Raw genomic sequence first — 14,672 nt, forward strand, 5'->3', positions numbered from 1 at the left:
GTGCTCTAGGCAACAAGAGAAGTCACTGCAATGAGAAGCCTGTGCACCGCAATGAAATGTAGCCCCCACTCGCCGCAACTAGAGAAAGCCCACGTGCAGCAACAAAGACCCAACGCAGACTAAAATAAATAAATAAATAAATTTATTAAAAAATAAAATAAAATGCCATTCAGTAGCCTATAATACACATGTACGAAAGGAAACACACCTTTATGATTAAAATTCCAGATTTTGAAAACTCTCTGGATTAAAATATATTGCTTCCTAGTTTTTTTCCACAACAAAAAATGACCTCTTATCTGTAATTCATTCAATATATTTACCATAAATAATTGTGTGCCAAGTCCTGGGCTTAGCAGTCAGATGCTTTGGGTCACTTTCAGCTGACTGACAGACAGGCACAGTCTCTTGAAAACTGGCTTCATTATTTTTTTTGTCATCCATTTTGTTTTGGGTGAAGACATGTCTCATTCTTGCAATTATTGAAGGACAGGATACAGTTCAGTTTTAAAGAATAGGAAGAAGGCTCATTTGAACTTCTAAATGCTTAAAAACAAAATTTTCCCCCACTGGTTTGACTATGTGCATTGGAAAACATACAACTGTTTGCTTCCTTAAATGAATCTATCTATGTGGGATTTTACATGGTTGTTAACCATCTGGAAATTAAGCATTTACTTGCAGATGCTGGAGTCATGGAGACACCACTTGAGTGAAAAAAAAAGCAGGTTTTGAAAAGGGATTCACAATGGAGAATTATCTAACATTCCCACTATTGCGATTACCTAATATCTTACTATTTGGGGCTATAGCTATTATAAAAAAAAAGTGGCAATATGAAGTCCTTTGAAGAGAAAAAGAAAATTGTGTCCTTCTAACCTGTAATTCTTTAAATGTTAGTACTTTTCTCAAGAAGGAAAATATACAAGAATTGTTAAAAATTTTATAAACCCAATGTAGTTGGCAATCTTAGTAATTAGAACAATTAACTGCCCAGCTAATATAATGAATTGTACTAGAAATGCTTCTCAAAACAAGCACAGCAACACTACCACTACTGCCACCATAAACAGAAAACTAAGATTTAATGGAAAGTGTTTTTAATGGCCCCTGTTAAAGGTAAGCCATTTTAAATATACATGGAATCAATTACTATACAAGTTAAATGTTAATTTTTGTTTTATGTCTATTGACATTGTTGAGATAAGCATGAGTTTACTTGTACTAATTTTAAAATGTCCTAATAGAGATACATAAGTCTTTGCAATCCTATATATACAAGATAGAATAAGTAGGAATAATCGAGTCTCCTATGGAGAGCTACTACTACACCCCAAATAACAGAGTTTCATATGGGCTTTTTAAATTCCTGTGGCATAGAGTGACACTAATAATTGATGAACAAGAAACAGAAGGAGGCAGAAAGAAAGGAATTGCTAGAAGCGAAGTTAGTGAACACACACCTCCAAGCAACTTGCTTTTGTGGTCAGTGGAGTTGGAAAGGATGCCAGCCAAGAGTGGAAAATGTATAATAGTTGGTACAATCAAATTGCTTGAATATTTCCCCAAAGATCTAAGAAACATTTATTAAATATTTAAATAAATAATTAAAAGTTTCAGCTAAATGTGTATATCATAAAAAAGATTTGGGGCTAAAAGCTGTCTTCCTTTAATTGAGTGACAAGGTCCAATAATAGTCATTATATCTAAGTTTTGGAGGATGTAATTTTCTGGTACCATGAAATCTTCCTCCACTTTACTGAGTTTTTAAGAGGCCTAAATCTTCTTGTTGTCTCTCTGTTAATGATGATGTCATTTATCCTCTTGGGTCTGCTACTATTTTATTTAGCTAGAGGCTATTTACATCAAAAGATTTGCTTAACTAGGTGAAAGTGCACAGGAAAAGTATTGCAAATATTTTTTAAAGCAATGTTAATCAAAGTTCTGCTAATCTTCAGCCCTTTGCATTTTAGTAGTGGTATGCAATATAACAAGAAGTAAAATAATTTTAAAGGGAATAAAATGTATGGCTAGATTGGGCATTATATAAAGGTGGATCTGAAAAAGTAATGAGCAGAATTCAAGGAAAGCCCAGAGAGTATATGGTGAAAAGTCTCTCTCATGCTTTTGTCTCCAAATCATCTACTTTCTGTGCTAGAGACAAATGACTAGTATCAATTTTATGTGGACCCTTCCATAGATTTTTTTTAAATATAAAAATATGTGTATATGTACATGCAAATATATTTTTAATTTTTAAATACAAAAGTTAGCATGATATACACCGTTCTGCATCTGTTTTTTATTACTTGATATATTACAGATTATTCCATACTAGCAGAAAATGAACTTATTCTTTATTATGCCTGCCTAATATTCAATTGTGAAACATGATTTATTTATCAAGTTCCTTACTGATGAACATTTACTTTGTTTTCAGTCTTTTGGTATTATTAACTATGGTGCAATAAATTACCTTGGGAAAATATAATTTCACACACTTGCAAATATTGCTGTAGAATAGAATAGATTTCTGAATTGGAACTGCCAGGGCAAATGGTATGTGCATTTTTAAAGCAGCTTTATTGAGGTATTTTTGGCATACAATAAACTACACATAATTAAAGTGTTCAATTTGATATGTTTTGACATTTATATACAACCATGAAGCCATAACCACAATCAAGATTATGAACATACCCATCTCCTGTCAAAATATTTTTGTGCCCCTTTGAGTTCTCTCCTTGTCTGTCCTTATTCCCAACCCATCTCCCGGTTCCTAGGCAACCAGTGATTTGCTGTATTTCACTGTGGGCTAGTTTACTTTTTCTAAAATTATGTATAAATAGAATCATGCAGTATGTAATCTTTTGTTCTGGCTTCTTTCACTAAGCATAATTATTTTGAGACTTATTCGAGTTGTTGCCTGTATCAATAATTCATTGTTTGCATTGTGTGCACCACAGGCTAACAAACAAACAAATACCTTTGGTAACTTCTCAGTCACAATATGAACTAGAGCAAAAGAAAACATTCTGTCATTGGACAAAATCTTAAATAGACCAAAGTTTAAAAAAAAAAAACAAACACCCAAATCCAAAGCAATATAAAGTAAAAACTACTGGGAAGAAAGAATTTCCATCCTATAAGCAATTGGAAATAAAAACTTCAGAATCATAATAGTTACTTTACCATAATTTTCTGTAATAAAACTTCTATTATAACTGATATGGCAATACAAATCCTGTTGTTCAGAAAACAGTATTATAAGTGAACCAGGAAAATTAAAGAAATACTTGTGTCAGAATCGCATGTTTAATGGAACCACTGAAAATTATCCTTCCTAGAGTGTAAATAAGTCTTGTGGGTACAGAGGAACTCTTCAGTGACATCTAAAATGGAAGACAAGGTGGGTTTGTTCATATTTTTTGTTGATGTTGTTGGCTAGGAAGTATCCCACTGTATGGATATACGATAATTTGTTTATTCATTCATCTTTTGTTTTTGATTTTTGGCTATTACAAATAAAGTTGCTATGAACATCCCATATACATCTTTGTATGGATATTTGCTGTTTATATCTTGGGAATATACCTAGTAGTAGAATGGTATATGGTAAGAGTATGTTTAACTTTTTAAAAAATTGATGGTCAAATTGTTTTTTCTGTATTTTACTATCTTATTAATATTTTTAAATTGAAATATAATTGATTCACATAATTATATTAGTTTCAGGTGTACAGCATACTGATTCAATGGTATATAGATTATACTCCCCTTAAAATTTTAGAAGATAATGGTTATATTTCCCTTTGCTATACAATACATCCTTGTTGCTTATCTATTTTATACACAATAGTTTGTATCCCTTAATCCCATACCCCTATCTTGCTCCTCCCCAGCCCACCCCCACCCCATCCCCACTTGTATCTACTTGTTTATTTTCTATATCTGTGAGTCTGTTTCTGTTTTGTTATATGCATTTGTTTGTTTTATTTTGTAGATTCCACATACAAGTGATAACATACAGTATTCTCTTTCTCTGAGTTATCTCACTAAGCATAATACTCTCTAGGTCCATCCACATTGTTGCAAATGGCAGAATTTCATTTTTTTTCACAGCCAAGTAATATTCCAATGTGTGTGTGTGTGTGTGTGTGTGTGTGTGTGTGACATTTTCTTTACCTGTTGATGGGTACTTAGGTTGCTTACATATCTTGGTTATTATAACTAGTGCTACTATGAACACTGGGGTGCATGTATGTCTTTGAAATAGTGTTTTCATTTTCTTCCAATATATTCCCAGCAGTGGAAATGCTGGATCATATGGTAGTTCTATTTTTAGCTTACCTTCCCATGTTTTCCCTGCTGGCTGCACTAATTTACAATCTCACCAACAGTGTACTAGGGAATGCTTTTGTCCATATTCTCACCAACATTAGTTATTTGTAGACTTTTTGGTGCTAGCCATATTCACAGGTGTGAAGTGATACCTCATGGTTGTTTCGATTTTCATGTCTCTGATGATTAGTGATGTTTTACAATTTTTCATGTGCCTGTTAGCCATCTGTATATCTTCTTTGAAGAAATGTCTACTCAGGTCTTCTGCTTATTTCTTAATTGGGTTCTTTGGGGGTTTTTTTTGATATAAAGTTGTACGAGCTATTAATATATGTTGACTATTAACCACTTGTTGGTTATATGACTTGCAAATATTTTCTCCCATTCAGTTGGTTGCCTTTTCATTTTGTCAGTGCATTCCTTTGATGTGCAAAATCTTTTAAGTTTGAATTGGCCCCATTTGTTTATTTTTGCTTTTATTATTTTTTAAAATAAATTTATTTATTTATTTATTTATGGCTGTGTTGTGTCTTTGTTGCTGTGCATGGGCTCTCTTTAGTTGCAGCGAGCAGGGGCTACTCTTCGTTGTGGTGCACGGGTTTCTCATTGCAGTGGCTTCTCTTGTTGTGGAGCACAGGCTCTAGGTGCACAGGCTTCAGTAGTTGTGGTACGCAGGCTCAGTAGTTTTGGTGCATGGAATTAGTTGCTCCACAGCATGTGAGATCTTCCTGGACCAGGGCTTGAACCCATGTCCCCTGCATTGGCAGGCAGATTCTTAACCACTGTGTCACCAGAGAAGTCCCTATTTTTGCTTTTATTTATTTTGCCTTAGGAGACAGATCCAAGAAAATATTGTAATGGTGACTTATAGAAAGAATTTGAGAGTGTTTCATCCTCTTTATTTTTTTGAATTGTTTGATGATAGGTATTAGCTCTTCTTTATATGTCTGGTTGTATTCCCATGTGAAGCCATCCGGTGTTGAAATTTTGTTTGCTGGGAGTTTTTTGTTACAAATTCAATTCCACTACTAGTGATCAGTCTGTTCAGATTGTCTATTTCCTCCTGATTCAGTCTCGGAAGGTTGTATGTTTCTAGAAATTGTCAGTTTCTTCTTGGTTGTGCAATTTATTGGCATAACAAATAAATAACTGTTCATAGTTTCTCTTCATGATATTTTGTATCTCTCTGGTATTTCTCCTCTTTTATTTCTTGTTTTATTTGTTTGGGTCCCTTCTCTTTTCTTCTTGATGAGCCTGGTTAACGTTTATCAAAATTGTTTATCTTTTCTAATAACCAGCTCTTGGTTTCATTGATCTTTTCTGTTGTATTTTAGTCTCTGTTTTATTTATTCCTCTCTGATCTTTATTTTTTCCTTCCTTCTGATTGATTGTTCTTCTTTTCCTAATTGCTTTAGTTGGAAGTTTAGGTTGTATATTTGATTTTTTTCTTGTTTGATGTAGGCTTGTAGTTACTATAAACTTCCCTCTTTGAACTGCTTTTGCTGCATCCCATTTTCATTTGCTTCGAGGTATTTTCTGATTTCCTCTTTGCATCTTCATTTGCCCTTTGGTTTTCTAGTAGCATGGTGTTTAGTCTCCACGCATTTGTGCTTTTCCCATTTTCCTTCCTGTGATTGATTTCTAAAACATCCTTTAAAACATCCTAGTCCTTTAGGTTCAAACACATTCCAAAAGATCTATATTTTTACTCCCTTCCCCCACATTTTGTGTTTTTGATTTTACATTGCCATGTTTATCCCTTTACTGATTATTGCAGTTATACTTGATTCTACATTTCTTGTCTTTAAACTCCATACTAGCTTAAGTGATCAATCATCAGCCTTTGCTATATGTTTGCCTTTCATAGTGAAATTTTTCTTTTCCTATAGATATTTACTTCTTGTTATAGCCTTTTCTTTTCCACTTAGAGAAGACCATTTAACATTTCCTTTAGGGTTAGTGTAGTATTTATGATCTCTTAGTTTTTGCTTGTCTGAGATGTTCTTTAGCTCTCCTTCAATTCTAAATGATAGTCTTTCTTGGTAGAATATCCTTAGTTGCAGGTTTTCCCCTGTCAGCACTTTAAATATATTATGCCACTCCTTTCTGGCCTGCAGATTTTCTGTGGAAAAATCAACTGATAGCCTTATGGGGATTCCCTTGTATATGACTCTTTGTTTTTCTCTTGCTGCCTGTAGAAATCTCTATATTTATCACTTTCCATTTTAATTATGACATGTATTACTGTGGGTCTGTTTGTGTTCACCTTGTTTGGGACCCTCTGTGCTTCCTGTACCTGGATACCTGTTTCCTTCATCAGGTTTGGGAAGTTTTCAGCCATAATTTCATTATGTACATTTTTGATTCCCTTCTCTCTCTCTTTCCTTCTAGAAGCCCTGTAATGCAAATGTTGGTTCACTTCCTGTTATCCCAAATATCCTTTAAACTCTTATCATTTTTTAAATTTGCTTTTCTTTTTTGCTGTTCTGTTTGGGTGATTTCCATTATTCGAACTTCCAGATCATTTGTGTGTTCTTCTGTATCACCTACTCTGCTGTTCATTCCTTTTACTGTGTTTTTCATTTAAGTTACCGTATTCTTCAGTTCTGAGTCATTCTTTTTTTGTTTGTTTTTCGTTCCTTGTTAAAATTCTCACTGTGTTTATCTATTCTTTTCCCTAATTCAGTTAGTATTCTTCTTACTAATGCTTTGAATTCTTTAATTCAAATATTGTTTATTTGTTTCATTAGTTTTTTTTTTTTCAGGGATTTTCTCTTGCTCTTTCAGTTGAGGCCAGTTCCTCTCTCTCTTTTCGTTTTGCTTAACTTTTTCTGTCTCTGTGAATATAAGTGAAACAATTACCTTTATCACTATCGAAGGGATTTTCATGTATGGCAGCATCCCTATACAGTCTGCAGGTGCTCAGTGGCTTTGTTGGGAGAGCTGGATTTGACATGAACAAAAGTCACATCTTTCTTCAGGGCATGCTGGCAGCTATCACCTTGGTAGGGGGTGGGGCTAGAAATTGGCAGCCTAGGTCTAGTCAGATGTGATGTGGGGTTTCCACTCTGTTCAGCGGCCATTACCACCCTCTCGGGGGCAGGTTTGGATCCCAAGTTGATGGAACAAAAGCCCTCATTGTCAAGTCTGGGTTGGCTCTGTTCCTTTTAAGTATGTGCTCTTCCATATCATAGCACCAGTACCCTTACCCTAGAGGGTAGCAATGCTGCAGTAAGAGAGGTCCACGTGGGCTCTTGGTTTGTGACAGAGCATGAGCTGTCATGGGCTGGCCTCAGACAGAGGTCTAGTCTGCCTCTGTTGTGCAGCCTGTGCAACCACCAGCAATGCCAGACCCACTGTGTCTGAGTGTCCTTTGTCCCCCACAGTTGATGACCCCTTAGCCTCCACTGCCCCCACCCTTTCGTGGAGCTGCTCTCCAGGGCAGGCATGGCCTGTGTGGGCTCTCATCATGTATGTAGCATGGGCTCTGTCTGTCTGCTGTCAAATTGGGATCACCCATGAAACTCTGTCCATGAAAGCATCTGCAATGGCAACCCCCACTGTGCTCAGATACTGCGCCAGGTCCAATTCACTTCTGTGTCCCATAGTTGAACGCTCTCTCACTCTGTTCAGGTTTGGGCACACACAGGGAAGTCATGGGAAACCAGGTAGCCACTGGAGAAGTCCTCAGTCTTCCCTCTTTTCTCAGCCTTAGTAGCAAGCAAGTGCTTGTATGCTCCTCATGAGCAGAGTTCAGGCTTCCCACAGCCCTCCTGTTAGTCCAAGTTGCCCTCCAACCAGCCAATGGGGCTGGTCTTCCCTGTGTCTGACTCCAAAGGTGGGGCACCCAACATGTGGCTTAAATAGCTCACTCCTCAGGGCAGATCTCCATGAATGCATTCTCCCTTTTACTCTGAGTCCTCTCTGAAGGACACAGGTCCCAACCTGACCACTTTTCTTCCCTTATTATCCAATCCTGTGTGGGTATTTCTTACAGCCTTAGTTATACAGGAGTCTTTCTGCCAGTTTCCAGTTAGTTTCAGTGAGAATTATTCCACACGTAGACATATTTTTGATGAGTTCACAGGGGTAGTTGAGTTCTAGGTATGCCTACTCCACCATCTTGATTGACCAATGTATGTTTAACTTTTAAGACACTGCCAAACTGTTTCCCAAAGTTATCTGTATCATTTTATATTCCCAGCAGCAGTATATGGGAGTTCCAGGTGTTCCAGACCATTGTCAATATTATGTATGGTAAATCTCTTTAATTTCAGCCATCTTAAAAAAGGTGTAGTGGTATCTCACTGTGGTTTTAATTTATACTTTTCTAATAATTAATGATGTTGAGCATTTTTTTATGTACTTATTTGCTATTTGTAATCTTCTTTGGTGAAGCTGTTAGTTCTTACAGAATTTTGAGTGTTTTTTATGTATTCTGTATGCAAGTTATTCATTATATAAATGTTTTATAAAATATTCCCTTCAGTGGGTGCTTTGTCTTCTTATTTTCTTCATAATCTTTCAAAGAATAGGAAATTTTAATTTTTATGAAGTCCATTGTATCAGTTTTTTCTTTTTTTTAATAAACTTATTTATTTATTTTTGGCTTCATTGGGTCTTCGTTGCTGCGTGTGGGCTTTCGCTAGTTGTGGCAAGCAAGGGTTACTCTTCATTGTGGTGTGCAGGCTTCTCATTGCAGTGGCTTCTCTTGTTGTGGAGCATGGGCTCCAGGCACATGGGCTTCAGTAGATGCAGCATGTGGGCTCAGTAGTTGTGGCTCGAGGGCTCTAGAGTGCAGGCTCAGTAGTCGCAGCACACTGGCTTAGTTGCTCCGCGGCATGTGGGATCTTCCCAGACAAGGGCTCGAACATATATTCCCTGCATTGGCAGTCAGTTTCTTAATCACTGTGGCACCAGGGAATCCCTCAGTTTGTTCTTTCATAGATCATGATTTTGGTGTCATATCTATGAAATCTTTGCCTAACCTAAGCTCATAAAAATTTTCTCCTATGTTTTCTTCTAGAAGTTTAATAATATTAGGCTTTATGTTGCAGTCTATGATACATTTTGGATAATGTTTTATATGGTATAAGGTATGGATTAAAGTTTATTTGTTTTTCAAATAGATATCCAATTGAACCATTTTTAACTTGGGTAACTATTACCAGGTTGTCCTCTATAAAAGTCACACCATTTTACATTTCTGACAGAAATATATGAGGATATCTCTCACAGACTCACAATACTTGAATACTAGGGAAAAAGTAGTGTCTTCATCTATTGTTAAATTGCTTTTTTAAATTGTAAGTGAGGTTGAGCATCATTTTATATATTTTAGAGCTATGTCATTTCCTTTCTGTGTACTGTTTATTTCTGCGCTCTGTTCATTATTTTCTACTGGGATGTTGGTCATTTTTCTTTTTGTTTAGGAAATTAATTTAAAATGCTGAATTCTCAGCCTTCCCTGGTGGTGCAGTGGTTAAGAATACACCTGCCAATGCAGGAGACACAGGTTCTAGCCCTGGTCCGGGAAGATCCCACATGTCACGGAGCAGCAAAACCCGTGCGCCACAACTACTGAGCCTGCGTGCCTAGAGCCCGTGCTCATCAACCAGAGAAGCCACGACAATGAGAAGCCTGCACACCGCAACGGAAGAGTAGCCCCTGCTCATCGCAACTAGAGAAAAAGGCCACGTGCAGCAACGAAGACCAAATGCAGCCAAAAATAAATAAATAAAATAAATAATTTTTTTTAAAAAGAGCCTCTAAGATGTATTACACAACCCAGAGAATATAGCCAATATTTTTTTTTAAAGTGCTGAAATCTATCTGATTACTTTTGCAAAAATAAAATAACTTTCAGAGTGTGACACATGAACACTGAATTTCTAAAACTATTTGAAAAAAATTTTTAATTAATTAATTAGTGTCTTTTTTAACACCTTTATTGGAGTATGATTGCTTTACACTATAGTGTTAGTTTTTGCTGTATAACAAAGTGAATCAGTTATCTGCATACGTATATCCCCATATGCCCTCCCTCTTGCATCTCCCTCCCACTCTGCTTATCCCACCCCTCTAGTTGGTCGCAAAGCACCAAGCTGATCTCCCTGTGCCATGGAGCTGATTCTCACTAGCTATCTCTTTTACATTTGGTAGTGTATATATGTCAATGCTAATCTCTTACTTCATCCCAGCATACTCTTCTACCACCCTGTGTCCTCAAGTCTATTCTCTACGTCTGTGTCTTTACTCCTGTCTTACCCCTAGATTCGTCAGAACCATTTTTCTTTTAGATTCCATAGATATGTGTTAGCAGACGGTATTTGCTTTTCTCTTTCTGACTTACTTCACTCTGTATGACAGACTCTAGGTCCATCCACCTCACTGCAAATAACTCAATTTCGTTTCTTTTTATGGCTGAGTAATATTCCATTGTATATATGTGCCACATCTTCTTTATCTATTCATCTGTCGATGGACACTTAGGTTGCTTCCATGTCCTGGCTATTGTAAATAGTGCTGCAATGAACATTGTGGTACATGACCCTTTTTCAATTATGGTTTTCTCAGGGTATATGCCCAGTAGTGGGATCACTGTGTCCTATGGTAGTTCTATTTTTACTCTTTTAAGGAACCTCCATACTGTTCTCCATAGTGGCTGTAGCAATTTACATTCCCACCAACAGTGCAAGAGGGTTCCTTTTTCTCCACACCCTCTCCAGGATTTATTGTTTGTAGATTTTTTGATGATGGCCATTCTGATTGGTGTGAAGTGATACCTCACTGTAGTTTTGATTTGCATGTCTCTAATGATTAGTTATGTTGAGCATCTTTTCATGTGTTTGTTGGAAATCTGTATATCTTCTTTGGCAAAACGTCTGTTTAGGTCTTCTGCCCATTTTTGGATTGGGTTGTTTGTTTTTTTGATATTGAGCTTCATGAGCTGCTTGTATATTTTGGAGATTAATCCTTTGTCAGTTGATTTGTTTCCAAATATTTTCTCCCATTCTGAGGGTTGTCTTTTCGTCTTGTTTATGGTTTCCTTTGTTGTGCAAAAGCTTTTAAGTTTCATTAGGTCTGATTTGTTTATTTTTGTTTTTATTTCCATTTCTTTAGGAGATGGGTCAAAAAGGATCTTGCTGTGATTTATGTCATAGAGTGTTCTGCCTATGTTTTCCTCTAATACTTTATAGTGTCTGGTCTTAAATTTAGGTCTTCAATCCATTTTGAGCTTATTTTTGTGTATGGTGTTAGGGAGTGTTCTAATTTCATTCTTTTACATGTAGCTGTCCAGTTTTCCCAGCACCACTTATTGAAGAGGCTGTCTTTTCTCCATTGTATACTCTTGCCTTCTTTATCAAAGATAAGGTGACCATATGTGTGTGGGTTTATCTCTGAGCTTTCTATCCTGTTCCATTGATCTATGTTTCTGTTTTTGTGCCAGTACCATACTGTCCTGATTACTGTAGCTTTGTAATAAATTTTGAAGTCTGGGAGCCTGATTCCTCCAGCTCCATTTTTCTTTCTAAAGATTGTTTTGGCTATTTCGCGTCTTTTGTGTTTCCATACAAATTGTGAATTTTTTTTGTTCTAGTTCTGTGAAAAATGTCATTGGTAGTTAGATAGGGATTGCATTGAATCTGTAGATTGCTTTGGGTAGTAGAGTTATGTTCACAATGTTTATTCTTCCAATCCAAGAACATGGCATATCTCTCCATCTGTTTGTATCATCTTTAATTTCTTTCATCAGTGTTGTATAGTTTTCTGTATACAGGTCTTTTGTCCCCTTAGGTAGGTTTATTCCTATGTATTTTATTCTTTTTGTTGCAATGGTAAATGGGAGTGTTTCCTTAATTTCTCTTTCAGATTTTTCATCATTAGCGTATAGGAATGCAAGAGATTTCTGTGCATTAATTTTGTATCCTGCTACTTTAACAAATTCATTGATTAGCTCTAGTAGTTTTCTGGTAGCATCTTTAGGACTTTCTATATATAGTATCATGTCATCTGCAAACAGTGACAGCTTCACTTCTTTTCCAACTTGGATTCTTTTTATTTATTTTTCATCTCTGATTGCTGTGGCTAAAACATACAAAACTATGTTGAATAAAAGTGGTGAGAGTGGACAACCTTGTCTTGTTGCTGATCTTAGAGGAAACGGTGTCAGTTTTTCACCATTGAGAACGATATTGGCTGTGGGTTTGTCATATATGGCTTTTATTATGTTGAGGTAGGTTCCTTCTATGCCTACTTTCTGGGGAGTTTTTATCATAAATGAGTGTTGAATTTTGTCAAAAGCTTTTTCTGCATCTATTGAGATGATCATATGGTTTTTATTCTTCAATTTGTTAATATGGTGTATCACATGGATTGATTTGCTTATTGAAGAATCCTTGCATTCCTGGGATAAACCCCACTTGATCATGGTGTATGATCCTTTTAATGTGCTGTTGGATTCTGTTTGCTAGTATTTTGTTGAGGATTTTTGCATCTATGTTCATCAGAGATATTGACCTCTAGTTTTCTTTGTTTGTGACATCTTTGTCTGGTTTTGGTATCAGGGTGATGGTGGCCTTGTAGAATGAGTTTGGGAGTGTTCCTCCCTCTGCTATGTTTTGGAACAGTTTGAGAAGGATAGTTGTTTGCTCTTTTCTAAATGTTGGATAGAATTCGCCTGTGAAGCCATCTGGTCCTGAGCTTTTGTTTGTTGGATGATTTTTAATCACAGTTTCAACTTCAGTGCTTGTGATTGGTCTGTTTTTATTTTCTATTTGTTCCTGATTCAGTCTCAGAAGGTTGTAGTTTTCTAAGAATTTGTCCATTTCTTCCAGGTTGTCCATTTTATTGGCATATAGTTGCTTGTAGTAATCTCTCATGATCCTTTGTATTTCTGCAGTGTCAGTTGTTACTTCTCCATTTTCAGTTCTAATTCTGTTGATTTGCGTCATCTCCCTTTTTTCTTGATGAGTCTGGCTAATGGCTTATCAATTTTGTTTATCTTCTCAAAGAACCAGCTTTTAGTTTTGTTGACCTTTGCTATTGTATCCTTAATTTCTTTTTCATTTATTTCTGATCTGATCTTTATGATTTCTTTCCTTCTGCTAACTCTTGGGTTTTTTTGTTCTTCTTTCTCTAATTGCTTTAGGTGTAAGGTTAGGTTGTTTATTTGAGATTTTTCTTGTTTACTGAGGTAGGATTGTATTTCTATAAACTTCCCTCTTAGAACTGCTTTAGCTGCATCCCATAGGTTTTGGGTCATCGTGTTTTCATTGTCATTTGTTTCTAGGTATTTTTTGATTTCCTCTTTGATTTCTTCAGGGATCTCTTGGTTATCTAGTAATTGTTTAGCCTCCATTTGTTTGTATTTTCTACAGTCTTTTTCTTGTAATTGATATCTAGTCTCATAGTGTTGCTGTTGGAAAAGATACTTGATATGAGTTCAATTTTCTTATATTTTCGAAAGCTTGATTTGTGACCCAAGATATGGTCTATCCTGGAGAATGTTCCATGAGCACTTGAGAAGAAAGTGTATTCTGGTTTTTTTTTTGGATGGAATGTCCTATAAGTCTGAATTAAGTTCATCTTGTTTAATGTATCATTTAAAGCTTGTGTTTCCTTATTTATTTTCATTTTGGATTATCTGTCCATTGGTGAAAGTGGGGTGTTAAATTCCCCTACTATTATTGTGTTACTGTCGATTTCCCCTTATATGGCTGTTAATTTTTGCCTTATGCATTAAGGTGTTCCTATGTTGGGTGCATAAATATTTACAATTGTTATATACTCTTCTTGGATCGATCCCTTGATCATTATGTAATGTCCTTCTTTGTCTCTTGTAATAGTCTTTATTTTAAAGTCTCTTTTGTCTGATATGAGATTTGCTACTCCAGCTTTCTTTTGATTTCCATTTGCATGGAATATCTTTTCCCATCCTCTCACTTTCAGTCTGTCTGTGTCCCTAGGTCTGAAGTGGGTCTCTTGTAGACAGCATATGTACGGGTCTTGTTTTTGTGTCCATTCAGCCAGTCTATGTGTTTTGGTTGGAGCATTTAATCCGTACACGATTAAGGTAACTATCAATATGTATGTTCCTATTAGCATTCTCTTAATTGTTTTGGGTTTGTTATTGTAGGTCTTTTCCATCTCTTGTGTTTCCTGCCTAGAGAAGTTCTGTTAGCAGTTGTTTTAAAGCTGGTTTGGTGGTGCTGAATTCTCTTAACTTTTGCTTGTGTGTAAAGGTTTTAATTTCTCTCTCAAATCTGAAAGAGATCCTTCCTGGGTAGAGTAATCTTGGTGTGGGTGTTTCCCTTTCATCACCTTAAATA

Source organism: Eubalaena glacialis, chromosome 11 (genome assembly GCF_028564815.1).
Source record: "Eubalaena glacialis isolate mEubGla1 chromosome 11, mEubGla1.1.hap2.+ XY, whole genome shotgun sequence".
In the NCBI taxonomy this organism is placed as follows: domain Eukaryota; kingdom Metazoa; phylum Chordata; class Mammalia; order Artiodactyla; family Balaenidae; genus Eubalaena; species Eubalaena glacialis.